Below are 22,993 nucleotides of genomic sequence, written 5' to 3'. Positions count from 1 at the left end.
AGCAGAGGCGGCAGGATGGTGGTTCTGACGGGAAGAGCCCCACAGGCAAAGGGGCAGTGATGGGCCACATGAGGTGTGTTCAGGAGACAGTGAGTGAGGAGCAATGAGCCAGAGGGCCGTGCAGTGGCTATGGTGGGCGAGGACCTCCACGCCACGGCTAGGGGCCTGGTCTTCATCTTATAGGCAGCAAGGAGCCACGGAAGGTTCTAAACAGGGACTCCATGATGCTTTCTGAAATGTGAGTTCTGCCCAACATTCAAGGCCCTCTGCTGCCTGGTCACTCACCTCCCTTCTCCTCATCCCTCACCAACCCCACATACCCAGGCTCACCACCCTGGAGTTCTCCAGCCCCTCAGCTTGCCACACCATCTCCCCCGCCAGCCAACCCACGTTCTTGTTCACGATGAAGCACCCCCTTGCTGAGAACCTATCATGTCACGTGTTTTACACATGTGACCTTGTGGTCACCCATAACAACCCTGAGAAGTGGGTTATCAGTACCCTCATTTTACAGAGGAGGAAATGGAGGCCTGGCAGGGGCAGCTGTCCTGCCCACAGTCTCACAGTGGCTAGGTGGCACAGCCAGGATTCTCACTAAAGGGATGTCAGGACCCCTACTCTGCAGCAAGATGCCTCTCGGTACTGCCCAGACACCCACCTCCGTGACCAACGTGCCCCGTTACTCCAGTCCTCAAGGGCTCCCCACCCCTTCCCACCCTGCATCCTCACCCTTACTCCTGCCCCTCACCTCTTTAAAATGGCAGGCCCACAGCTAGCTCGGTTCCATTGTTGCCTGTGGGTCTGTCTGGCCCCCCCAGCAGGAGCGAGCTGGAGGTGACGATGGGTCGGTCACTCTCTCTCTGTCCTATCCCCCCATCATACACCCCATAGCACACCGGGGACTGCTAACAGCACAGATAGGAGCCACCGCCTCCTCTGGCAGGTTCAGAAGCTTAGCTGAACACAGCTATTTCCCCAGCCTGCCTCCCAGCTGAGGGGAGCAATAAATTATTCACCGCACCGTTGTGCCTAGGGAGGCCAGACAATGGGCCAGGGGAATGGACACCAGCTCCCCCCACCACAACTCCCCAGCAGGAGCCAACAGGGTGGGGGGTGGTGTCAGAATCCAGAGCCCCTTGTCAGTGTACCCAAGCAGACTCTAGAAGGCCCTGAGACTAGAGGTGGCGGCACAGGGCGATCTGACCCACGCAGAGCCTGAGCTGTGCAAATCCGGGTCTCTGACCCCGCAACAGTCCTCTGAAGTCTAATCTACGCAAGTCTGAGAATTTCCCCAGACTTCCTGGTCAAAATGCAAGCTTCCTTTTCTTCACAGGGAAGGAAATGGAATATTTGGCCAGGCACCGTATATTTGTATCTCACTTAATCCTCACATTACAGCCTGGTAACGCGGGTATTCGAATTTTACAGAGAAGCTGGGGCTCAGAGGAATGAAGTGATTTGCGCAGTGCCACTTGCCTGGTGGGAAGCAGAGCAGACTCATGCCCACCATTCTGACTTAACCACTGAGGCTCACCAGTTACTCAGGTTCCAGGCTGCTGCTTGGCCCATCTGCGTAACTCCCACGGCACCTGGTATGCAGCCGGCACTCAAACAGTCCAGAAGCAAACTCAAAGGCCCTGGGTAAATGGTTTCACCTCTGAGCCTCAGTTCCCCACACAAGGTAGCCATTAATAACAAGCCCAGTCTTGCGAACACAACAACCCCCTTAGCACTTGACAGTTTGCCAGATGTGATTACCCCATTATCTGAGCAGGTAACGCACAGCCTCCCTTGACCCCATTTTACAGGTGGGGCTTGGAACCATGGATGCATCCGATAGGTCCCCGGCGACTCCCCAACCCTGCTCTGCCTCACTCCAGGATTCAGGCCCTTTCCACCATAGCATGAAATGAGATCACAGGTGTGAAACTTTCATCAAACAGGAGCTTTGTTTAGGTGCAAGGATTATTACGAGGATTTGAATCCCCGGACAAAGGTTGAGGGGGGGGGGAATCCCAAGCCCCTAAGTCATCTTCTCTTCCAGGTTCCCCCAACCCCTCCACCCCAGGACTCAGCTTCCAGTCTTCGGCTGACCTCTTGCCACCCTCTGCCACCTTCCAGGGGCTTTCCAAGGTGGTTTCCCCTTAACTGCAGGGAGCTGGGCACAGCAGGGGTTAATTAGTCCCAGCCAAGGCCACAGGGCCCAGACCAAGGCCATATCCCCTCCCCCTCCCCACCCAGAAGAGAGCCCATGGAGTCCATGCCAAGGGCTCTTTCCCAACACCCTTTGCCCTATATGGCTGGCCCCCAGGGGCAGCAGGAGGAGCCCCTGCCCCGGGGGGGGGGGGAATCAGGACACCTCACCTGGGACTGTGCCCTCAGCTCAGTGAGCCCCAGCCTTGAGACTTTGAGAGGCCCCTCCTCTCCTGGGCCAGGGGTGTCCTGCAGGTTCCCCTGTGCAGGAGAGACTGAGGTCAGACCTTCCATCTGGGCCAAAGGCTTGGGGGCTGCTGACATTTCTCAGGCCCCAGCGCCAACCACACAGACGCCTCATACATGGTCACCCCGAGTGGAGTGGAGAAAACCCCAGCTGCCCACCCAGAAGATGCTAACTGAGGAGGGGAGTGGATACCTTGAAAGGTGTTGTGAAGGTTTTCTCAAGCCTGCTTCTGGCTCGGCCAACTCACTGCCCTTAGGACCTGGGGCAACTGGCACCCCGCCTTGGGTGGGCCTCAGTGTCCCCGTTAGTAATGGGAAGCAGGTGAGCCGGGTGAGTGCTCAGGAGCCACATCTCTTCCAGCTCTGACAGGCTCTGACTTGGGGACCTCTACAGAGAGTCAGATACGTGGCAGCTCAGGACCTCCAGAGTGCCTTAGAGACCTGCAGTCTGTCACAGGGCCCAGGAGCAGCGGCTCTCCCATCCTGGCCCCACAGGGAGAGACACTGTGGGACTAGGAAGCTTCCCACCTCTGCCTTCAACTCTGGGTCACCTTTCCTGGGAGGTGACATGGCCAGGGAGTGGGAGGCAAGGAGAAGACACCTCCTCAGCCTCAGATGCTCCAGTGGCCCCACCTTGATCCCCGCTCCTGCTTGCCGGGTCCCCCCTCACTCTTTGCTTCTTCCACTCTTCATCCTCTGTCCCCTCCCCAGTCTCACCCGCGCAGTGAAAAGAGAGGGTCATTCAGCCCACTGAGCCTCAGTTTCCCCATCTGCAAGCGCTCATAACAATACACAACACCTATCGGAGGGAGCAGCAGTGAGCCTTAAATGAGGGACCATTTGTGCAAGGGTGGGGCGCGGACCTGCACACAATGGGCGCTCAATAAGTGCCTGTCCTCTCCCCTTCCCGCGCCCTCTCCTAGCCCGTTCCAGCCTCTGCCTGTGCCCCCTACGCGCCCTCAGCCGGCCGCCGCGCTGCCGCGATGGGGTCAGGGACCGCTCCTGCCCCGCATCCGGGACTCTCACCTGCAGCCTCGGCTCTCGCTCCTGCCCGCTCTGCCGGGGCAAGTGGGGCCCTTGTGTTGTTTTCGGGGAAAGCGCTGAGCCTCTCGCCAGGGTAGGAGGAAGGTGGCAGCTTGGGTTCGCAGCTCAGCCCAGTGGTTCGGTCCGACCGTCCTGCTCGCCTGGGATCCCTTGCGGAGCGCTGGACCCGGGCCGGGGCTTCCCGGGCGCTCGCGCGGGGTCCAAGCCCGAGCACTCGATTGGAGGCAGCTGAAGGTTCGGATCTCGTGGAGCCAGAGGCTGGGGGCGTCCGGGCTCCTTTGCGCCCAAGTCGAGGGCCTGGGGCCACCCTGCGCTCACCCCGGGGCGGAGGGCGGGGGGCTCCGACAGTCACTGATAGAAAGGCTGAGAACGAACCCGCAAGGACGGCCCCGTATGGGCCAGGAGCGTCCCGCCCCGGTGCACCGGATCAGGGCTGGGGCTCAGGGCGTCCCGGCCGCACGCCCTGGACAGCGGCGCTGGGAGTGTCCGGGTGCAGAGCGCGGGGCTGGGACCGGCAGGGCAGGGCAGGGCAGACGCCGCCGGGGAGGCGCGGCGACCGGAGCCCCGCGGGGAAGTCTTCCCGTGTCCGGACTTGGCTCGCCCTGTAGAACGGGGCGGACCTCGGCGCAGCGGCTGACTCTCGAGCTCCGGGCCGCGGTTCCACTTCCTCCTCTTCCCTCTGCTCGCTCGCCGCTCGCTCAGCCCCGCGCTGCAGCCGCTGCCACCGCCGCTGTCATCCCCACCGTCCACCCCCACCAGAGCCGCAGCCGGAGCCGGAGCGGAGCTGAGCCCAGGCAGCACCGCCCAGCGCCGGAGCGCCAGCGAGCGCGGCCCCGCCCTAGAGGGGCGGAGTCATAGGAGGCCCCGCCCCCGCCGGGCTGCGGGCAAGGGCGGGGCGCGCGCCCGCTCCCCTTCTCGGGCCCCGCGCCGCCGGGCGGCAGGAGCCAATCGGAGAGTGGGACGGGGCGGGCTCTGCGGACGCGCGCTCCTCCCCGGAGAGGGCGGGGCGGGCGCTGGGGAGGGGCTGCTGGACGAGGACAAAGGGCCGGTGGGGTTAAAGAGCCGAGCCCGGCGGGGGTGACCTCGGGATCCGCACGGGGGAAGCGGCGCGGGGCCTGGCTTGTCTGGGACGGGGCATCCGGACTGCTGTGGGGGGTGGAGGAGTCGTGCGCAAGGAGCCGGGGAGGGCGAGGGCGAGGGCGACGTGGGACACCCGCGGTAGGAAGTCCCAGGGACGCTGGAGCACCTGGGGGTGGTCGGACGCCGCCCACGTGCTGCCCCTCGGCGCTGAGCGCGCGGAGTGAGAGTTGGTGCTGTGAAATGTTCGGATTTCAGGAAGCCGTGAAACATAAGTTTTTGAAAATCAAGAGCGGATCTCTCTTCCACACTTCCCCTTTCCCAGCGCCGGTCCCCGGGGAGGAGCATCGTCGGCAAGTTTTAAAAATGTGAAGTTGAAAGCGGGTGAGGACGGCGCACACACCTCGAATCGTGATGTGTGTGTGTCGTCTGCTCCCGCCCCGCCCCGCGCCTTGGGTGCAGGAGCCGTGTCTAATGTGTCTCTGCGTCCCTGGCGCCCGGCACGGGCCCTGCACAGGAGCAGGCGTTGGAGGGATTCGATGTATGAATGAACAGTAAATGTGCCGCGGGGGCGACGTGAAAGCCGCTGACTGGGCCTGTTGGCGGCACAGCACAGCTTCTCTGTAAGCCTCACGCCACCGTATGTGGAAGGTACCCCATTTCACCCATGAGGACCCAAGCATAGAGAAGCTAAGTGATGTTCCCCAGACCACACAGCTGGCACAGGATTCTATCCACCCATCACGATTGCATTCTAGGGCAAAACCGTGTGGCTTGAATAGGTTACTCTCCCTCTCTGAGCCTCTGGTTCCTCATCTGTAAAAGGGGATCAGAGGTGCTGCTACTTTACCGGGAAACAAGTGAGGGCTGGGCAGGCACCAGGCTTCAGAGGATGGAGGGAAGGGCATTCCTGGCGGGGAAACTGCATCAGTCTCAGGGCTGAGAGACTGGTTGGAAGAACAAGGAAGAGGGTGAGCTGGAGGCTGAAGTCCAGGCTGGGAGCGTGGGGGTGCCCTCTCTTAGCCAGGCCCAGGGGCTGGAGGTGAGGAGGTTGGCCCCAGGAAGCTCGCATTGGTTGCTGGAGCCTGCAGGCTGGTAGGACGCAATTTTGCCTTACCTGTTGAACTTGGTGATGGTGCTAAGAAAACTTGTGACTTTTCCCTCTGCTCAGAACCTTCTGTGGTTCTGAGTTGCCAGCATGATCAAGCCCCTAAGTCCCTAACCTGGCATTCCAGCCCTTCCATTACTGCTCTCTGCCAACCCCACCAGCCTCATCTCCGCATCACTTACTTCCCTCTCCCCTTGCACCAAGGTTCGCTCCATCCGCAAGCAAGACGAGTTGTCTCCATGCGGTTCTGTCTCCTCCGTGTGGTTGGTCCTGCTGCTCTCCTTCTCTCTGGAGTTCATTCCTGCTTCCCTGCTGGGCTGAAGGGAATAACCCTGAGGCCAAATGCCCATCGGTTCTCTTCACTGCTGTGTCCCCAGAGCCTAGCACAGAGCCTGGCACACAGTAGGTGCTCAGTAAATACGTGTGTGTGTGTGTGTGTGTGTGTGTGTGTGTTTTGAGACAGAGTCTCGTTCTGTTGCCCGGGCTAAAGTGCAGTGGCATCAGTGTAGCTCACAACAACCTCAAACTCCTGGGCTCAAGCAATCCTCCTGCCTCAGCCTCCCAAGTAGCTGGGACTACAATCACATGCCATGACACCTGGCTAATTTTTCTATTTTTAATAGAGATGGGGTTTCACTCTTGCTGAGGCTGGTCTCAAACTCCTGACCTCAAGTGATCCTCCCACCTCAGCTTCCCTGAGTGCTAGGATTACAGGCGTGAGCCACCACACCTGACCAATAATTGTTGAATGAATGTTCCATCTCTCAAATCACATGTCAGCACCTCTAAGGAGCCTTCCTGAACTCCCCCAGCCTTTGATGTGGGCTCCCTTGGCTTGAAGGTTCTATAATTATCTATTTCCATGTCTAGTTTCCCTCCCACTGGGCTGGGAGTACCTCCATGGTAAGGCGCCCCCACCCACCACCGCCCAGCCTGGTACTTGGCCTGCCCTTGTGAGCCTCAGCATTAGGAGATGAATGAATGAGGCTCTCAGAGAGGAGTTCTCTGGCCGCCCCTGCTGTGAGAGGCTCCTCAGCAGGGGTCAGATGAGCAGAATGTCAGAATGAAAGGGAGCTTTTCAAGAACCCCTCCATGACTCCCGGGTTGGGGGGAGACATGCCCAGAAGGTGACCGGCAATCAGACGCCCACATCTGCCCTCTGGCCACCCTACCAGAGGGGAAGGAGTCTCCTGAATTGGAGGAATTTAGCCTTTCTGTGGCTGGGGAGACCCATGAAGCATGACAGAGGTGGCCATGGTGTTGTCCCGTCCAGGAGGGTGGTCACGGGCTCAGAGGCGGGCTCTGAGCCTGCCTGGAGGCCTTGTACCCCACTGTCACCAAGACCCTTTTGCCCTCCTGCCTCTGGAGGCATGTTCACAGAGAAGCTCTGCAGCTGCAGCTCGGGCCGCCAAGCTGTCAAACGCAGCTACTCACATTCTCATTGCAGATATACCTTCACTTTTGTGCTATATTTAAATTAGTAACTTTGCATTTTCTTAAATAGGGCCGCTGAATTGTATGAGGCTTCACAACCCACAAGATCTGCTTCCAGCAAATCCAGTGTGCCCATGTGTGCAGGCCCTGTGCTAGGTGACAGCAGGTATGGCCCTGCCCTCCTGCTGCTCCCTGTCTGGTGGGGTGGGTGGGCTCCACTGAGCTCATCCGGCCCTCAGAATGCTTTGTGCTTTCCCACCTCTCTGCCGCTGTCCTTGCCAGCCTGGAATCTTCTTCCTGTCTCTCCTGCCTGCATGTGCCCCACTTGGCCAGTGGGGATTTTTTCCATCCTTCAAGGCTCAATACACGAGCTGCCTTCCCTGAGAAGCCTGCCCAACTCACCCAGTGGGAAGCATCACATCTTCTTTTGAAGCTGGTGACACCGAAGGCCCTTTGAGCCTCTCTTGGAACTCTGATCCCTTTGGATCTTGGAGTGCTCTTGATGGGTCAATTTTCCTACCAGAGTATGAGCTTCTAGAGGGCAAGGGATGGAGTCTGATTTCTCCCCGCCCCAACACTGTGCATCTCCAGCCCTCATTCACCACCGTTTCCTGAGCTGGGTGAAGTCCTAAACCAGACATTGGGTATCCAGGGATGGGCCAGTCAGGGGAGAACCCACCCTTGTCACCAGGGAGCTCCCAGTCCCAAACTCTCCACACAGAGGTGTGTACCAAGTGCTTTGAGAACAGAGGAGGCTGCCTAATTCAGCTGGGCAAGGCCAGGTTTTGTCAAGGGCCCCTTCACAGGGAAGGTGACACTTGGGTATCTGAGGATAAGCAGAACTTGTCCAAATAAGAAGGGAAGAGTCTTCTAGGCAGGGGGAGCATTAAGCACAAAGGCATGAAAGTGGGCGATGATGGGTGAAAAGCTAGGTGTGTTTGGGGGAACAGAAGTGACACAGGATGGGAGAAAGGGAGAAACAGGTCACACAACAGAACAGTTGGAGCACAGACTCGGGAGCCACATGGCCTGGGTTCAAATCCTAGCACTGCCAAGTACTAGCTCTGTCATCTCTCTGTGCCTCAGTTTCATCATCTGTAAAGTGGGGATAATCCCAGTATTTCCCTGTAGGATATTTAGGATTAAGTGAGTTAATTTTTGTACAGCGCTTGGGGTAGTGTTGAGACACATAAGCCCTGAGTGAGAGTCGGACAATAAGACGGAGCTGGAGGGCAGATGGAGGCCACGCTAGGTGGGGTTTGACCTTGGACTTGAGCACTAGAGCTGGGAGGGGGAAGGGGAGTAGGAGGCTTGGCTTGGATCCAGCCCATTCCTCACCACCCACACAGGTCCAGAGGGTCCCCAGCCTGCTGGCCCCTCCTCCTCCCTGGCCTTCCCATGCCCCAGTGGCCCTGTGGCCTCGATTGACGTATGGTGGGACTGTAGGGGCTGAGGCCACACTCACCCCAGCACACCCGGGAGAAACTTTATGGCTCAATTTATTGCCAAAGGAGGTCAAGGAGGGGCCCTGAGGGGGCCCAGGGCACCCAGGCAGGGTGAGCATCTGAGCCCAAGCCTGGCCTACAGAATAGTGGCTCTGGTGAGGGTGCGTGTTGGGTGGGTTGTGGATGGGGGCAGGGGGGCGGCTGGTGACGAAAATCACTTGCCTGGGCTGGAGCGCACATTGGATGTGGGACACTGGGGAGTGACGCTGTGGGCTTGAGAGCCAGTCACACATCCTGGCCCCGTCCCCTCCCCTCTCTGAGCCTCAGCTTCCTCATGGGTAAAGGGGAATGAAATAGTGGCCTGAGGTGCAGTGTGTACGTCTGGAGGCCAAAATCAGCTCCATAGTGCCAAGGCAGAAAGGCCAAGAAAGTCCATGGCTGGAGAGGTGGGTGGGGGGACATGTCACACAAGGTCCTGGAGCTGGCATCTGTGCTGAGGGTGGAGGGAGCCAGGGGAGGGTGTGAGCAGAGATAACAAGGCCAGATTTGCTTTCCAGAGATCGCCCTGGCCGCTGTTTGGAGAAGAGACTGAGGCAGGGAGACAGATTGGGGGCCTGTTTTAAGAGTCCAGATGACAAGGAGGGATGAGGGTGTGAGCCTAGGCCCGGCCCAGGTGGGTGGGGGGATCCAAGAACATTTAGAGGGAAAGAGGCAAGAACTACTGATTGTGTCCGTGGAGGGTACAGGGAGATAGAGGAGCCCGGGATGCCTTCCAGGGCCCAGCGGGGGCCTGGGCCGGTGGTGGAGGCTGGCCATTTCCTGGGTGGGGGGCCCCGAGGTGGCAGGAGTAGGGAAAGGTGATGACGTGGTTTGGGGGCATGTGAGTTTGAGGGCCCTGGGGGAGCCATGCAGGTCTGGAGTTCAGGAGAAGGGCCAAGACTTGGCGCCACGGCCTGGGCGTGGACAGCCTTTGGGCTGAGAGGGTGAGCGGCCCCAGGGAGGCAGTGCAGCCCACCAAGGGCGAAGCAAGAAAACCAACAGGGAGGCGAGGGGCGGGGGTGGAGCCCAGGAATGACCCAGAGAGAGCAGTGTGGGTGGGGAGCAAGGCAGGAGCAGGGGAGTTGGTGACAGTGTGGACAGCCCTTGCCAGGGCAGCCGACAGAGGGCTGTGTGGCTGGGTGACAGCTGGAGGGGGAGGTGGCCTTGGAGGAGGTTTTGGTTTTGGCTTTTGAAGGAGGACTTTAGGCTGAAAGCTGTGTGAAAGAGGGAGAGGCAGCACTTTGCGGGGAGTGAGGACCACAGTGGGGACAGGGACAGGTGAGGAAGATCCGTGGTGGCCGCTTCTCACATGGTAGAGGGGTTGGGGGTGGCTTTGGGAAATGTCTCCGTCAAGTTAATAAAAAGTGATACCTGCCCTCCCTTCTCATTCTCCCGGGCCCTGATCAGGATCCATCTGGAAAGGCCGGGAAGGTTCCCGTTCCTCTCCCACCCCAGATCCTGGGGGCTTCCTTCCCTCTGCCCGGCAGCGAGTGGGCATAACCGCCCTTTCCTAGCACTCTGGAGGCTCGCTAGAGCCCACTGCTGTCAATTTCCAGGTTTGTTACCCCTGAACCATGAACTCCTTGCTTCTGTGTCGCCAGCACAGGGTGTGGATTACACCCAATGGGCGCTCAATCCTTTTAACTGGAAACGCAAAGGGGATGCCATCGTTTGGCTGCCCCTGCTGCCCCCTGCTGCCTGATACTGGTTAGTGCAGAATAATAATATACTAAACTAAAGCTAGAGCACTGGTTCTCAAACTTTTTGGTTTCAGGACCCCTTTTCCACACCTAAAAATTGTTGAAGACCCCAAAGAACTTCTGTTTATATGGTTTATATCTATTGTTATTTACATCACTATAAATTTAAATGCATACATTTTAAAATTTTATGTAATTAATTTAAAATGACAATAAACGAGCCTAGTGTTAATATAATAACATATTTTTAGAAAAATTAACTATTTTAAAAATTAGAGAGAAAAGAGTGGCATTGTTTCATATGTTTACACATTTATTTAATGCTTGGCTTGATACAAGACAGCTAGACTCTGATACTTACATCTGCATTTAATCTGAAGCAATGTATTGTTTTAATTGAAGTTTATGAAGAAAATTCAGGCTTACACAGATATGTAGTTGGAAAGGGATGTGTTGATGGCCTTTTCCAATAATTGTGGCTATTCTTCTTTGATACTAATCAAAACTGGACAAGTGGCAGTTTCTTGAAGGTTAGTTACGATTAGAATCTGAGACTATGTCAATGAAATTTTTATGCTCAATTATATTAAAATCCAGCCAGGTGAGGTGGCTCACACCTGTAATCCTAGCACTCTGGGAGGCCGAGGTGGGAGGATCGCTTGAGCTCAGGAGTTTGAGACCAGCCTGAGCAAGAGCAAGACACAGTCTTTGCTAATAATAGAAAAATTAGCTGGGCACCTGTAGTCCCAGCTACTCGGGAGGCTGAGGCAGGAGGATCACTTGAGCCCAGTAGTTTGAGGTTGCAGTGAGCTATGATCATGCCACTGCACTCTACCCGGGGCGACAGAGTGAGATTCTGTCTCAAAAAAAAAAAAATTATATTAAAATACATTAGATTTTTTTCATTTTGAATGTATCTTTTACCTAAGCATGATGTTGTAACATTATGCATTGGTCCTTTGGATTATGCAGGTCTTCCAAATATTGACAAATTTCATTATATAATATTTTAAAAATCACATTTGTTAGTATCACCACTGATCACATCAGAGAAGTCTTTATTGGGAAGCTGTTGAGCTCACAGCAGTGAACACAAGTTTTCCAAAATTCTGATTTTCACTTAAGAACTTGGATTTTGGCCGGGCGCGGTGGCTCACACCTGTAATCCTAGCACTCTGGGAGGCCGAGGTGGGCGGATCGTTTGAGCTCAGGAGTTCGAGACCAGCCTGAGCAAGAGCGAGACCCCATCTCTACTAAATATAGAAAGAAATTATATGGACAGCTAAAAATATATATATAGAAAAAATTAGCCGGGCATGGTGGTGCATGCCTGTAGTCCCAGCTACTCGGGAGGCTGAGACAGGAGGATCGCTTGAGCCCAGGAGTTTGAGGTTGCTGTGAGCTAGGCTGACGCCACGTCACTCACTCTAGCCTGGGCAACAGAGTGAGACTCTGTCTCAAAAAAAAAAAAAAAAAAAAAAAAAAGAACTTGGATTTTATCATAAGCAATAAATACTGTCCATTTGCCATGAAATGACAGGCTCACTTTATTCATTTAAAAATAATTTTTTATTTTTAATTATCATGGGTACATAATAGTTGTCTATATTTATAGGGTACATGTGATGTTTTTTCTGTTTGTTTGTTTGTTTTTGAGACTCTGTCTCACTCTGTTGCCTGGGCTAGAGTGCTGTGGCGTCAGCCTAGCTCACAGCAACCTCAAACTCCTGGGTTCAAGCAATTCTCCTGCCTCAGCCTCCTGAGTAGCTGGGACTACAGGCATGCGCCACCATGCCCAGCTAATTTTTCTATATATATTTTTAGTTGTCAAAAAAATTTCTTTCTATTTTTAGTAGAGACGGGGTCTCGCTCTTGCTCAGGCTGGTCTCGAACTCCTGAGCTCAAACGATCCACCCACCTCGGCCTCCCAGAGTGCTAGAATTACAGACATGAACCACCGTGCCCGGCCACATGTGATGTTTTGATACAGGCATACAACGTGAATTAATCAAATCAGGGTAATTGGGGTATCCATCACCTCAGGCATTTATCATTTCTTTGTGTTAGGAATGTTTCCAATTTCACTCTTTTAGTTATTTTAAAGTATACCCTAACTTATTGTTGATTGTAATCATTTTATCATTTTTGAGAAAATGTCTGCCAGATACTCAAGTCTGCATAATCATAATTTATCTATCAGTATTTCTTTGAAGTCAAAATGGTGCTCCATGAAATAAGTGGTTGGTTAAGCTCAGAATTCAAATAATTGCACAAATGTTTTCTTGGAGACAACCATTGCACTGCACTGTATACAGCAGGAGGGCTTTATGATACTTCCCTTTTTGTCACACAGAGTATTAAAAAGATGTGTATTCAAGGGTCTTTTATATAGTGAATTGAACAGTTTTTAGTGCTTCATCAAAGACTTTCCTGTCCAGGCACAGTGGCTCACGCCTGTAGTCCCAGCTACTTGAGCAGCTGAGGCTGTAGGATCACTTGAGCCCAGGAGTTTGAGACCAACCTGGGCAGCATAGAAAGACCTGTCTCTAAAAATAAAGTAAATAAATACATTTTTTTTTTTTTTTTTTTTTTTAGCCAGAGTCTCGCTCTATTGCCTGGGCTAGAGTGCCGTGGCATCAGCCTAGCTCACAGCAACCTCAAACTCCTGGGCTTACACAATGTTCCTGCCTCAGCCTCCCGAGTAGCTGGGACTACAGGCATGTGCCACCACACCCAGCTAATTTTTTCTATTTTTAGTAGAGATGGGTCTCCCTCTTGCTCAGGCTGGTCTCGAACCCTGAGCTCAAGCAATCCTCCCGTCTTGGCCTCTCAGAGGGCTAGGATTACAGAAATAAAAAAATTTTTTTGGCTCACGCCTGTAATCCTAGCACTCTGGGAGGCCGAGGTGGGCGGATCGTTTGAGCTCAGGAGTTCGAGACCAGCCTGAGCAAGAGCGAGACCCCATCTCTACTAAAAATAGAAAGAGATTATATGGACAGCTAAAAATATATATAGAAAAAATTAGCCGGGCATGGTGGTGCATGCCTGTAGTCCCAGCTACTCGGGAGGCTGAGACAGGAGGATCGCTTGAGCCCAGGAGTTTGAGGTTGCTGTGAGCTAGGCTGACGCCACGGCACTCACTCTAGCCTGGGCAACAGAGTGAGACTCTGTCTCAAAAAAAAAAAAAAAAAATTTTTAAAAAAAAGACTTTCTTGAGTGATGTTTCACTGCAAGCGTGTGGCAGAGAAGAATGTGGTGGCTTCTAGCACAGCGAGGCACCAGCAGTGCCCACCTTCGCTTTTGCACTATCAGGGAAATGTCAACCGGTGAAAAAGGCCAATGATGCCTTAGTCTCAGCGTGAAATGAGTCTTGACCTTGCAGACCCTCCTGACAGGGTCTGGTGTCTCTGCTCTAGTGTGTGATTATGTACTAGGCACTGGTCTAAGCATTTTACTCTTTTTAAAAAAATTAGGCTAAAATACACATAAAATTTACATTTTAACTCTTTTAAATGTACAGTTCAGTGGCATTAAGTACATTCACATTGTCGTGCCACCGTCACCACCATCCATCTGCGGTGTCTCCATGTGTGTGGTCCTTCAAGAGGAAGTGATTTGCCCCGAGTCACCCAGCTGTGAACCAACATGCAAACCCAGGTTGTTCTGACTCCCAGCTCTGTGTTCTTCGTCTCACTGCCCGCTCAGCATCACAGCGGGACTAGAGGATGGTGGGGGAGTAGCAAGGTAAGACTCCGGGACAGGGCTCAGTGTCACCTCTCCCAGAAGCCCTCCGTGAGGCTTCAGCTGTTGTCCGGGATCCCCCAGGCCCCTGCTGCCCTCGGTCCACTCACCTGCCAGTGGGTGCTATGAGTGTCAGCTGTGTGTCTGCTTCCTCCAGGCCACGTCCCCCGCACCAGCACGGGGCCTGGTACCTTGTGGACCACACAGTGGTCATTGCTGCCTCCCTTTTCCACCGCCCTCTCTGGGCAGCCCAACCCTCCTGGGCAGGGAGAGCAATTCGCTCACTTATTCCACTGCCTCCATCCTTTCTTCATCCTGTAAATGGATTTATACTGAATGATTACCGGTGCCAGCATTGCTGGGGATGCAGCCGTGAAACTCTCCGCCTTTATGAAATCGATGAACACTTTCCAGTAGAAGGAGGTAGACAATGAGCAAAACAAATACAATGAGAGGTGCATTAGATGGGACACGTGCTGTGGACAGAAGACGGGGCCGTGTAGACAGAGGTGACTAGGAGGTGAGTGAGGGCACTTGAATAGAGAAGTCAGGGAAGGTGACATTTGAGTCAAATCCTGAAGCAGATGACAGGCACAAAGGCCCTGAAGTGGCTGGTGTGCTCAGGCCAGGGGCTGGAATGGAGGGAGTGGTTGGCGGGGTGGGAAAAGGCACGTCTGCGAGGTCACAGATCAGATCACAGAGGGCCGCGAGCCCATGGTGGGAGTTGGACTTTTACTCCAATTGGAATGGGGTGGCATCGCAAAGTTCTAAACAAAGGCGTCATCGTTCGACTTACAAGTCACACAGACCGAGGGGGTAAGGCAGAGGTGGGAAAGTGAGGTGCAGCAATCCCAGGAGAGGGGACGGTGCTCGGATCGGCGCGGCAGCAGGAGCTCTGCACAGGTGGTTGGATTCTCGGATGTCTTCCGGAGGGGCAGCCATAGGATTCTCTGATGAATTAAATGCAGCCTGTGAGAGCAAGAGAAGACTCAAGGATGACCCCAAGGTTTTGGCTGATCACCTGGAAGGATGGCATCGCCATTACCTGACGTGGGAGGAAATCGGGGGGCAGGTCAGAGTTCAGGTCTGGACTTGTTCACCTTGAGGCGTGTCTCCGACATCCAAGTGAAGGTGTCAGGCACATAGATGGATATACGAGTGTAGGGTCTGGGAGAGGTCCAGGAACTTTGGGGTTTGGGGCAATATTTAAAGCCTTGCGATTGGATGAGATGGTCAAGGCCATGGGGGTTTCTGGAGAAGAGAAGGGGACCAAGGACTGAGCTCCGGGGCTTCTGCATCAGGGGAGGAGGAGGAGCCAGCAACAAAGACCGAGAATGATCCTCCAGGGAGGTGGGAAAGCCGCAGTGTGGTGTCCTGGAAGTCAAGTGAGGCAGGAGCCGGCAGGCAGGTCAGATGCCACGGACTGGCATGTGGGGGGAGGACGGAGAATCGGCCCCTGGATTTAGCACCACGGGGGTTTCAGCGACCTCGGGAAGCAGCGTTTCTGTGGGGTGACGAGGCAAAGCATGGTTAGGGTGGGCGTAAGAGAGACGGGGGAAGGAGCTGGAGACAGAAACGGATCACTGTTTTGGGGAGTTTTGATGGAAAGGGAAGGAAGGAAGGGGGCTGGAGAGAAAAATAGGGTTTTTGTAAGCTAGAACATGTGTGCTGACAGAAAGATCTAGATGAGCGAGCGAGCAGGTTGTGGGATTGATGTTCTGGGGCGGCTGGGGTGGGAGCCAGTGTGGCCTCAGCGAGGAGCACGGGAGGGAGGAGGGGGAGAGGGCTGACAGGGGCAAGGACGCAGGGGCATCGGCGGATGTGGTGGAGCCTGTGGAGTCCGTTTCCAGTTGCTTAACTTTCCTCAGTGAATCCGGAAGCAAGGCCGTCAGCTGGGGCGGGGTGGGCGGGGGTCTGGGAGATGGGAGAGCAGGTGTTGTTGTCTAGCAGGGCCCGAGAGCGAATGACCAGGGCATCTGGTGTGACTGCGTGGAAACGTGGGGACACCTGGGGTCAGTGGATGTGATTGGGCACCGGGCCGCCCCTTCCCAGAGCACGTGGAGCTCTCCCCTGCGGTGAGGGGCCAGGCGAGCCGTGTGGACATGCAGCCCTGGGACTCATCACCCGAGCTGCTGGCCAGGGCTGGGGAGAAGGAACATGCCTGGGAAGTCTCAGCCCTCCAGGACCAGACGTACATATTCAGGCAAAGCCACCAGCTCCCTGTTCCATACTGGAACAAAGTGTGTGTGTGGAGGGGGCGTTTAACAACACCTCTTTGGGGTGGTTTTGCAGTGCCCCCTTATGCCAGGACCATGATATGACACCATCACTCCGTTAGAGCACAAAGAAGCCCATCTCCCTGGCGAGAGCCGGGTAGGGCTGCCCGTCTGTTTTCTTGTCTTTGGTTCCTGCTTTTTGGCAGAGGCCGCTTTTCCTAGATTACTTTTAACATCTGTTCGCTTGCTTCTAAAATAAAACAGGACAAGTTGGGCTCTGATGTTTCCTTTTTCTCTGAGGCGGTCTTCAGGGACGGCCTGGGCTCTGATCCAGGTGCCTGGCTGGTGCCTCCCCACTCCGACACCCACTGCGCGTGGGTGGGCTTTGGTGCTCTGCCTGTCACCGGCCAGACCTCCTCCCCTCACTGATCCCCTCTCGCCTGCAGCTCCTGGCCTGGCTCCTCAGGGCTCCCTGCACCCCAGAGCCCCAGTGCTGAGCCCCCTGGGCTGAGGGCCCGGAACTACTGGCCTTCAGATGGGGGTGGCACATGCTAAGCCCTGGGGTATCGGGACCGGCTGGCCAGGCTCATCCAGGGACGTCCCTGCCTCTTACCTCCCTGTCAATCCCAGCCCCATTCTCCCCTCCTCACACGCCATGAAGGCTCACAGGACGCCCTGTGCCAGCTTCAGGGCGAGGCCACCCCCTTTCTCAGGCTGGGGAAAGTGAGCAAATATTACAGGGAGAAGGAGCCACATTTCTTGAACTCTTCTGGTATACTTCTGCTAGTTCCCCAGCACCCACGCCCTCCTTCCTCCACAGTAACAGCACGCCTGATTTTTCCCCGGGCTTACGGACCCTCGGAATAAAAAATACATTTCACAGACTCTCTTGCAGCTCAGCTCAGCTCTCTGTGGCCCTGGACTAAAGTTATGACGAATGGGATGTCAGCAGAATTGCTGTGTCCAACTTCTGGGATGTGACCTTAGGGAGAGGGACATGCACTTCTTTGGTCCTTCTTCCATCTGCTACCTGGAACACGGATGTGATGCTGGGGCTCTGGCTGCCATCTTGGTCTTTGGAGACAAGGGCCACACCCTAGGGACGGAGGAGCCGTGAGCCGGGAGGAGCCTGAATGCCCAAGGACGTAATGTGGCAGAGTCCCCAGGGGCCATCTATGTCCAGACTTCTGTCTCAGGGAGAAGCAAACCCTCTTGTTTAAGCCACTGTTATTCCAGGGTTTTGTTACCTACAACTGACCCTAAGCCTAGGGTGATACCTCACTTTTCATGTGTTATCTCACTTTCATTCTTACAACAGTTCTGCCACGTGGATGTTACCTCATTTTAGAAACAGAAAAGGAGGCTCGGTGATGTTAAGCAAGTGGCCCAAGGCCACCCAGCCAGTGCAAGGCTGCAGTGGGCTGAGGCCCTGCTCTCTCTGGGAGCCCCGGGGGTTGCACCTGGGCTGACCCACCTGTGTGTATGGGCCTGGGTTGACCAACGGCCTCGGGTCTCTCCAGGTGTCCTCCATCCAGATCCCAAAACATCTAATGAGCAGAAGGATCTGTTGCAGGTTCGCAGCTGTTGCAGGGTGACTGACTGCCACTGTTTCAGCATTGAAAGTCCCACATCCCTCACTCCTGGGCAAACCAAGACAGTCACCCTAGAGCCGTAGTCCAGCCAACCTGTCACTGCCGATATGGGCACCCAGACCCCGAGCCCTCACAACCTGCTGGTTTTCAGGCATTTGTTCCCTCTCCCTCTACCTCCCTGGGAGCCTGCGGGCTCTGGTTAGAGGCTGTGGCAGGGGCTGAGACATTTAGGAAATGAGGTTCCTCATGCCAGCAAGAAGCAGCAGCCCAACAACACCTTGATTTGACTTTGCAATGGCCTCCGAAGATAGCAAACCCCACACCCAGCTTGACTCTTCTTTATCCCGACTCTCTGAGTATCCTGTAACCCCCAAGAAAACAGAGGCCCTGCCTGTGGGGGCCTGAGGCAACCGGGCTGATCCGCGGGGGCTGCCCATCCCACCTCCACTCGGGTGCCCGCAAGCACTGCCCGACTCTCTCTAGCATAAAGCCCCTGCACTCAGAAAGGCTCGTGCCAAATCCCGCTCTCCCACCTTCCACCTGTGTGACCTTGGCCAGATGATTTTATCTTCTGAGCCTCACTTTGCTCATCTGTGAAACAGGAATAATAACATCTGCCTCAGCTGTGGCGCATGCCTGTAGTCCCAGCTGCTCAGGAGGCGGAGGCAGGAGGATCACTTGAGCCCAGGAGTTCAAGGCTGTAGTGAGCTATGATTGCACCACTGCACTCCAGCCTGGGTGACAGAGTGAGACACCTGTCTCTAAAAAATAAAAGTAACACCTGCCTCAGAAGATTGTAGCAAGGGTTACTGAGATAACGCACCACGAGGTTTGGAACAGGACCGGGAACATGGCACTTGACATAGGTTGTCATTGTTATTGTGTTACCACTCTTCCGTGCCAGGCAGCCCTCGTGCTGATACCAGGGACCTGACAGTAGGCCAGAAGCCACTCAGGCACTCCTCAAGGAACTCACAGTCTGATGGGGAAATGTGACACAAAAGCAATTTTTAAAAATAAAATAATTGGGCTGCACACGATGGCTCACATGTGTAATCCCAGCACTTTGGGAAGCTGAGGCAGGACGATCACTGGAGGCCAGGAGTTCGAGACCAGCCTGGGCAACATAGCAAGACCCATCTCTTAAAACAGAAATTAGCAGGGCATGGTGGTGTACACTTGTAGTCCCAGCTATTCAGAAGGCTGAGGCAGGAGGATTGTTTGAGCCCAGGAGTCCAAGGTTGCAGTGAGCTGTGATGGTGCCATTGCACTCTAGCCCAGGCAACAGAGTGAGACCTTGTTTCAAAAACAATAAAAATTAAAAATAAATAAGTAAATAAATATTCTAATGAGGGAGTGAACAAGGTGTGGTGGAAGCACCAGGGAGGAGAGGAATGCTGCAGAGCAGTCAGGGAGGTCCTCCTGGAGGAGGCAGGGCTCGAGTGGAGGCTCACAGAGAGTAGAATTTTGCCATGTGGACCCAGGGGACTAGGAGAAGGAAGCTTCTTGCAACTCTCTAAGTCTAGGATTCTCTAGTTGTGTGTGGGAGGCAGGGCTAAGGCTCTTCCTGTTGGTTGGTATCTCAGCAGGAGCTCTAGAGGCTGAGGACTGGAGGCCCAAGCTCCTCTCTTCCTACACGGAGTGTCAGCCCATCCCACCGCCCCTCCCAGACCTGCCCCACCAGCCCCCGCCCATAGCCCACCGTGCTGAAAGGCTGTTCTGGAGAGCATTGTCATTCGGCTCTGAGCTTCCCCTCCCTCCTTTAAGCCAAGTGAGGAGCGAGCCTAGACTTTGGGGGACCCAGGACCAGAATTGTCCCCCCACACTGCAGAGGCTACAGGCTGTGTGGTGGTGGAATGGGGAGAGCCGGGGGCACGCTGGGATGGCTCACACTGCCGGGCTACATCGGACAGAGGGTGCCTAATTTTCTGGTGAGCCAGATGAGGGCCTGTGGAAGGAGCTGGATGGGGAGGTGAGGGGGTCCTAACAGAGAGGGAACTGCTGGAACAGATGCCCGCAGGGAGAGGCTGCCAACCAGAGTGGGCAGCATTGTTTCTGTCGGGGAAATCTGGGCGAGGAGTCCCCAGAGGAGGTTCCCTGAAAAATCTCCTAGAGAATCCCTGGCATTAGAGTCCACTTTGGACCCTCTCGTGTCCCACAGGGTCCCCAGGCCAGGTTACAACCATTTCAGGCAAGGAGGGCCCTTTCTGCCCTGTGTCCCACTCTACACTCTATCCACAGGTAGCAGCCAGGGACGGCCGTCGGGGGAGAGCAAAGAGGTGGTCAGTGCCCTCTGTGGGCCTCTAGTTTCTGAGGCGAGCCCAGCCACAGAAACGGGTCTTCTACGTTGGATGAGATTTTGGAGTTTTAATATTACTTTGCACTATACTTTAAAAAATAAATGTATGGATGGTTTCAAACATACATGAAATCAGATCAGTATAATGAACCCCCACTCAGTACATAGTCTAATGGGTACTTAGTCTAATGTACCCATCACTCAACTTCAGCAGTGGTTGGGTCAGACCAATCTTGTTCCATCTGTAATGACAGCTACCAGTTGTCATAAAAGCAGGGGTAAGGAGACACCCAGAGAAAAGATTTGAGCAGGAGGGTGACATGGGTAGACATTGTTGGAACTTCACGTTACTGTGGAAGGTAGACCAGAAGGGGCGAGAACGGAGGCGGGAGACAGGGAGGAGACAGGGCCTGCAATGTGGCGAGCAGGGTGGAGGTCTGACCCACCTGGGACAGGAGCCAGGGCACCTGGAAGAGGGAGGTGCTGGGAAGACTCAGGGCCACTGCTCAGCTGCTGTAGGTCCCACCCTCCCACCGCTGGGCTCTGGATCCCGAATGTCCCCAGTGAGGATTTGCAAGGGTCCTTCCTAGCACCAGCTACAGTTCACAGAACTCAGTGCAACATGAAAACACAGGGCTCCTTGTGTAAAATTACTAAGAATTTCAAGATGGCAACAGCGGAGCATTAAGCCAAGAGCAGAGTCCTTTGTACAGAACTGCCAGATTCAGAAAGAAAAAAAAATAGGAGATAGTGTTACAGTTGAATTTCAGATAAACAATGAATTATTTTTCAGTTTAAGTGTATCTCATGTACTATTTGCAATAAAAATTTTCTTTTTTTTTAAAATAACTTTTTATTTCTTTTTCCACTGTTAGGTACATACCCCCTAAATGTTCTATTGTTTCCTAACAGTCAAAGGTAACCAGGAATCCTGTATTTTATCTGGCAACCCTACCAGGTGGGTCCTGTCTCCTCCATTACCTGGTGCTCCTGGGAGTGGCTCAGGCTCAAGGTTCTTCTGGCAGGAGGTTCTCAGACACCAGCCTGCATCAGAAACACCTGGAGGGCCTGTTAAAACACAGATTGCTGGGCCCACCCCCAGAGTTTCTGATTCATGTGAAGGGTGGAGCCCAAGCACTTTCATTTCTCAAACTCCCGGCCTCCAGCTATCCTTCTGCCTCAGCCTTCCAAAGTGCCAGGATTACAGACACGAGCCACCCTGTCCTGCCCAAGCACTTTCATTGCTTACAAGTTCCAAGGTGATGCTGATACTACTGGTCTTGGAACCACACGCTGAGAATCACTGGGGGGCTTCCTCACCCTAGTGAGCCCATGAAAAGACACAGAAAAGCGTAGTGACCCAAAGTGGACACCAGAGGGCAGAAGCGCCCGCGAGTCAGTCCGTGGGGCCCGCCCACTCTCCCTGGGCTGGGCTCACACCTTTGCTCAGCGTTTGTTCTGTGCCTGGCCACGTCCAGGGCCCTGGAGACAACAAAGACATGGGTCAGAATCTGTCACTGCCCTTGAGGGGCTCAGGGTATGGGAAGGCAGACAGATGTGTTAAGTGACAATCACAACTGGTGCTGAGATGAGGGAAGCACAGGGGCTGTGGGAGCCCGGAGGAGGCTGGGGGTGGTCAGGGCAGGCTTCCTGCAGGAGCTGGTCGCCTGAACCATGTGGAGGAGTCATCCATGTGGGGAGAAGAGGGGGAAGGACGTTCTGGGCACAGAAATACGAAAGTACCAGGGCACACAGGCTGGAAAATGCCGGGTGTGCTCCAGGAGTGGTGCAGGGGTAGACCAGAGCATTGGCTGTTGGGTAGCCGGCGAGGATCGTGGGGCCAAGAAGTGCTTTGACTCCAGGCTGGGGGCTTGGCTGGGTCCTGGGAGCTGCAGGAAGCCCTAGGAGGGTTTTAACTAGATGTTGTGCTGGAATGATCCCCTGGCAACAATGTGGAGGAGAGACCGGGGGCAGGGAGGCTGGTGAGCAGAAGGGTGCAGGGGTCAAGGAAAGAGACCAGGTGACAGCAGCCTCTCGTTCCACCAACCCGCCACGCAGCTGTTCATCGCACGCTTATATGGAACACCTTCTCTGAGCCACCCTGGGCTGGGGGCTGGGTGCTAGGACTCCGTGGTGATCAAGATGGAGTTCGTGGGTGGCACAGGGATGCAGCCAGTTACCGCTGTGGTCCCTGAGGGATGGGTACAAGAGAAGCCAAGGAAGCCAATGGCAGGGTCTGGGCAGAGTTGGGGTAGGGTGAAGGTGGAAGGCGTCTCCCAAGAGAGCCCCTGACCTGGGCATCCTGACCTAGCAAACACAGACGCCTCATTCAGCCCTGCGCTGGCGCCTCCCCGCCACAGCCCACAGCTAACAATATGGCCATTGAAGCCTTCTGCCACTGCCTGAGGTCCAGCTTTCCTGCCCCCATCCTCCCTCAGCCACACAGTCCTGGCCTTCAGCGGGGAAGAAAGAGCAGGATTATACTCAGGTACCAGGGGCAGGACCTGCTCCTCAGCCAGAGCCAGCCTGGCACGGCCCAGGTGAGTGCCCAGGCAGGCACCTTTTCAAACACCCAGGGCTCTTATTCTAAGCGTGTGAAGAGCCTGACAGCTAGAAGCAGAGGGAAGCAGGAGATGACCTGAAATGCCAAGGGCATGACCTGTTGGGGTTGTCCTGTACTTGCAGGGCTCCTGGAGCACACTGTGGACATTTGTCAACAGAGGTGGTATTGGCCTCATGGCTGATGACTAAAATCAAGCCAACTGGAGCATCACTTTCTAGGCAGTTGAGCTCGCTGTTCCTAGAACATGCCTAGTGCCCAGCCTCGGGGCCTTTGCACGTGCAGCTCCCTCTGCTTGG

General features: G+C 54.9%; 1 protein-coding gene across 1 annotated transcript in view; it reads right to left on the bottom strand.

The window, feature by feature from the left end:
• The window catches only part of GDPD5 (glycerophosphodiester phosphodiesterase domain containing 5), an 84,190-nt gene extending 80,001 nt beyond the window's left edge, over nt 1-4,189 (bottom strand). The window contains exons 1-2 of the mRNA XM_069469238.1: nt 3,466-4,189; nt 2,365-2,454 (exon numbers count right to left, since the gene is read on the bottom strand). The gene's annotated coding sequence lies outside the window, so the exon portion shown is untranslated. The remainder of the gene's footprint in view (nt 1-2,364; nt 2,455-3,465) is intronic.
• Between the last annotated feature and the right edge of the window lie 18,804 nt (nt 4,190-22,993).

The sequence above is a fragment of the Eulemur rufifrons genome, chromosome 6, assembly GCF_041146395.1.
Source record: "Eulemur rufifrons isolate Redbay chromosome 6, OSU_ERuf_1, whole genome shotgun sequence".
Classification (NCBI taxonomy): domain Eukaryota; kingdom Metazoa; phylum Chordata; class Mammalia; order Primates; family Lemuridae; genus Eulemur; species Eulemur rufifrons.
Note: the sequence above shows the minus strand (reverse complement) of the source record. Positions and strands in the feature narration are given on the sequence as shown.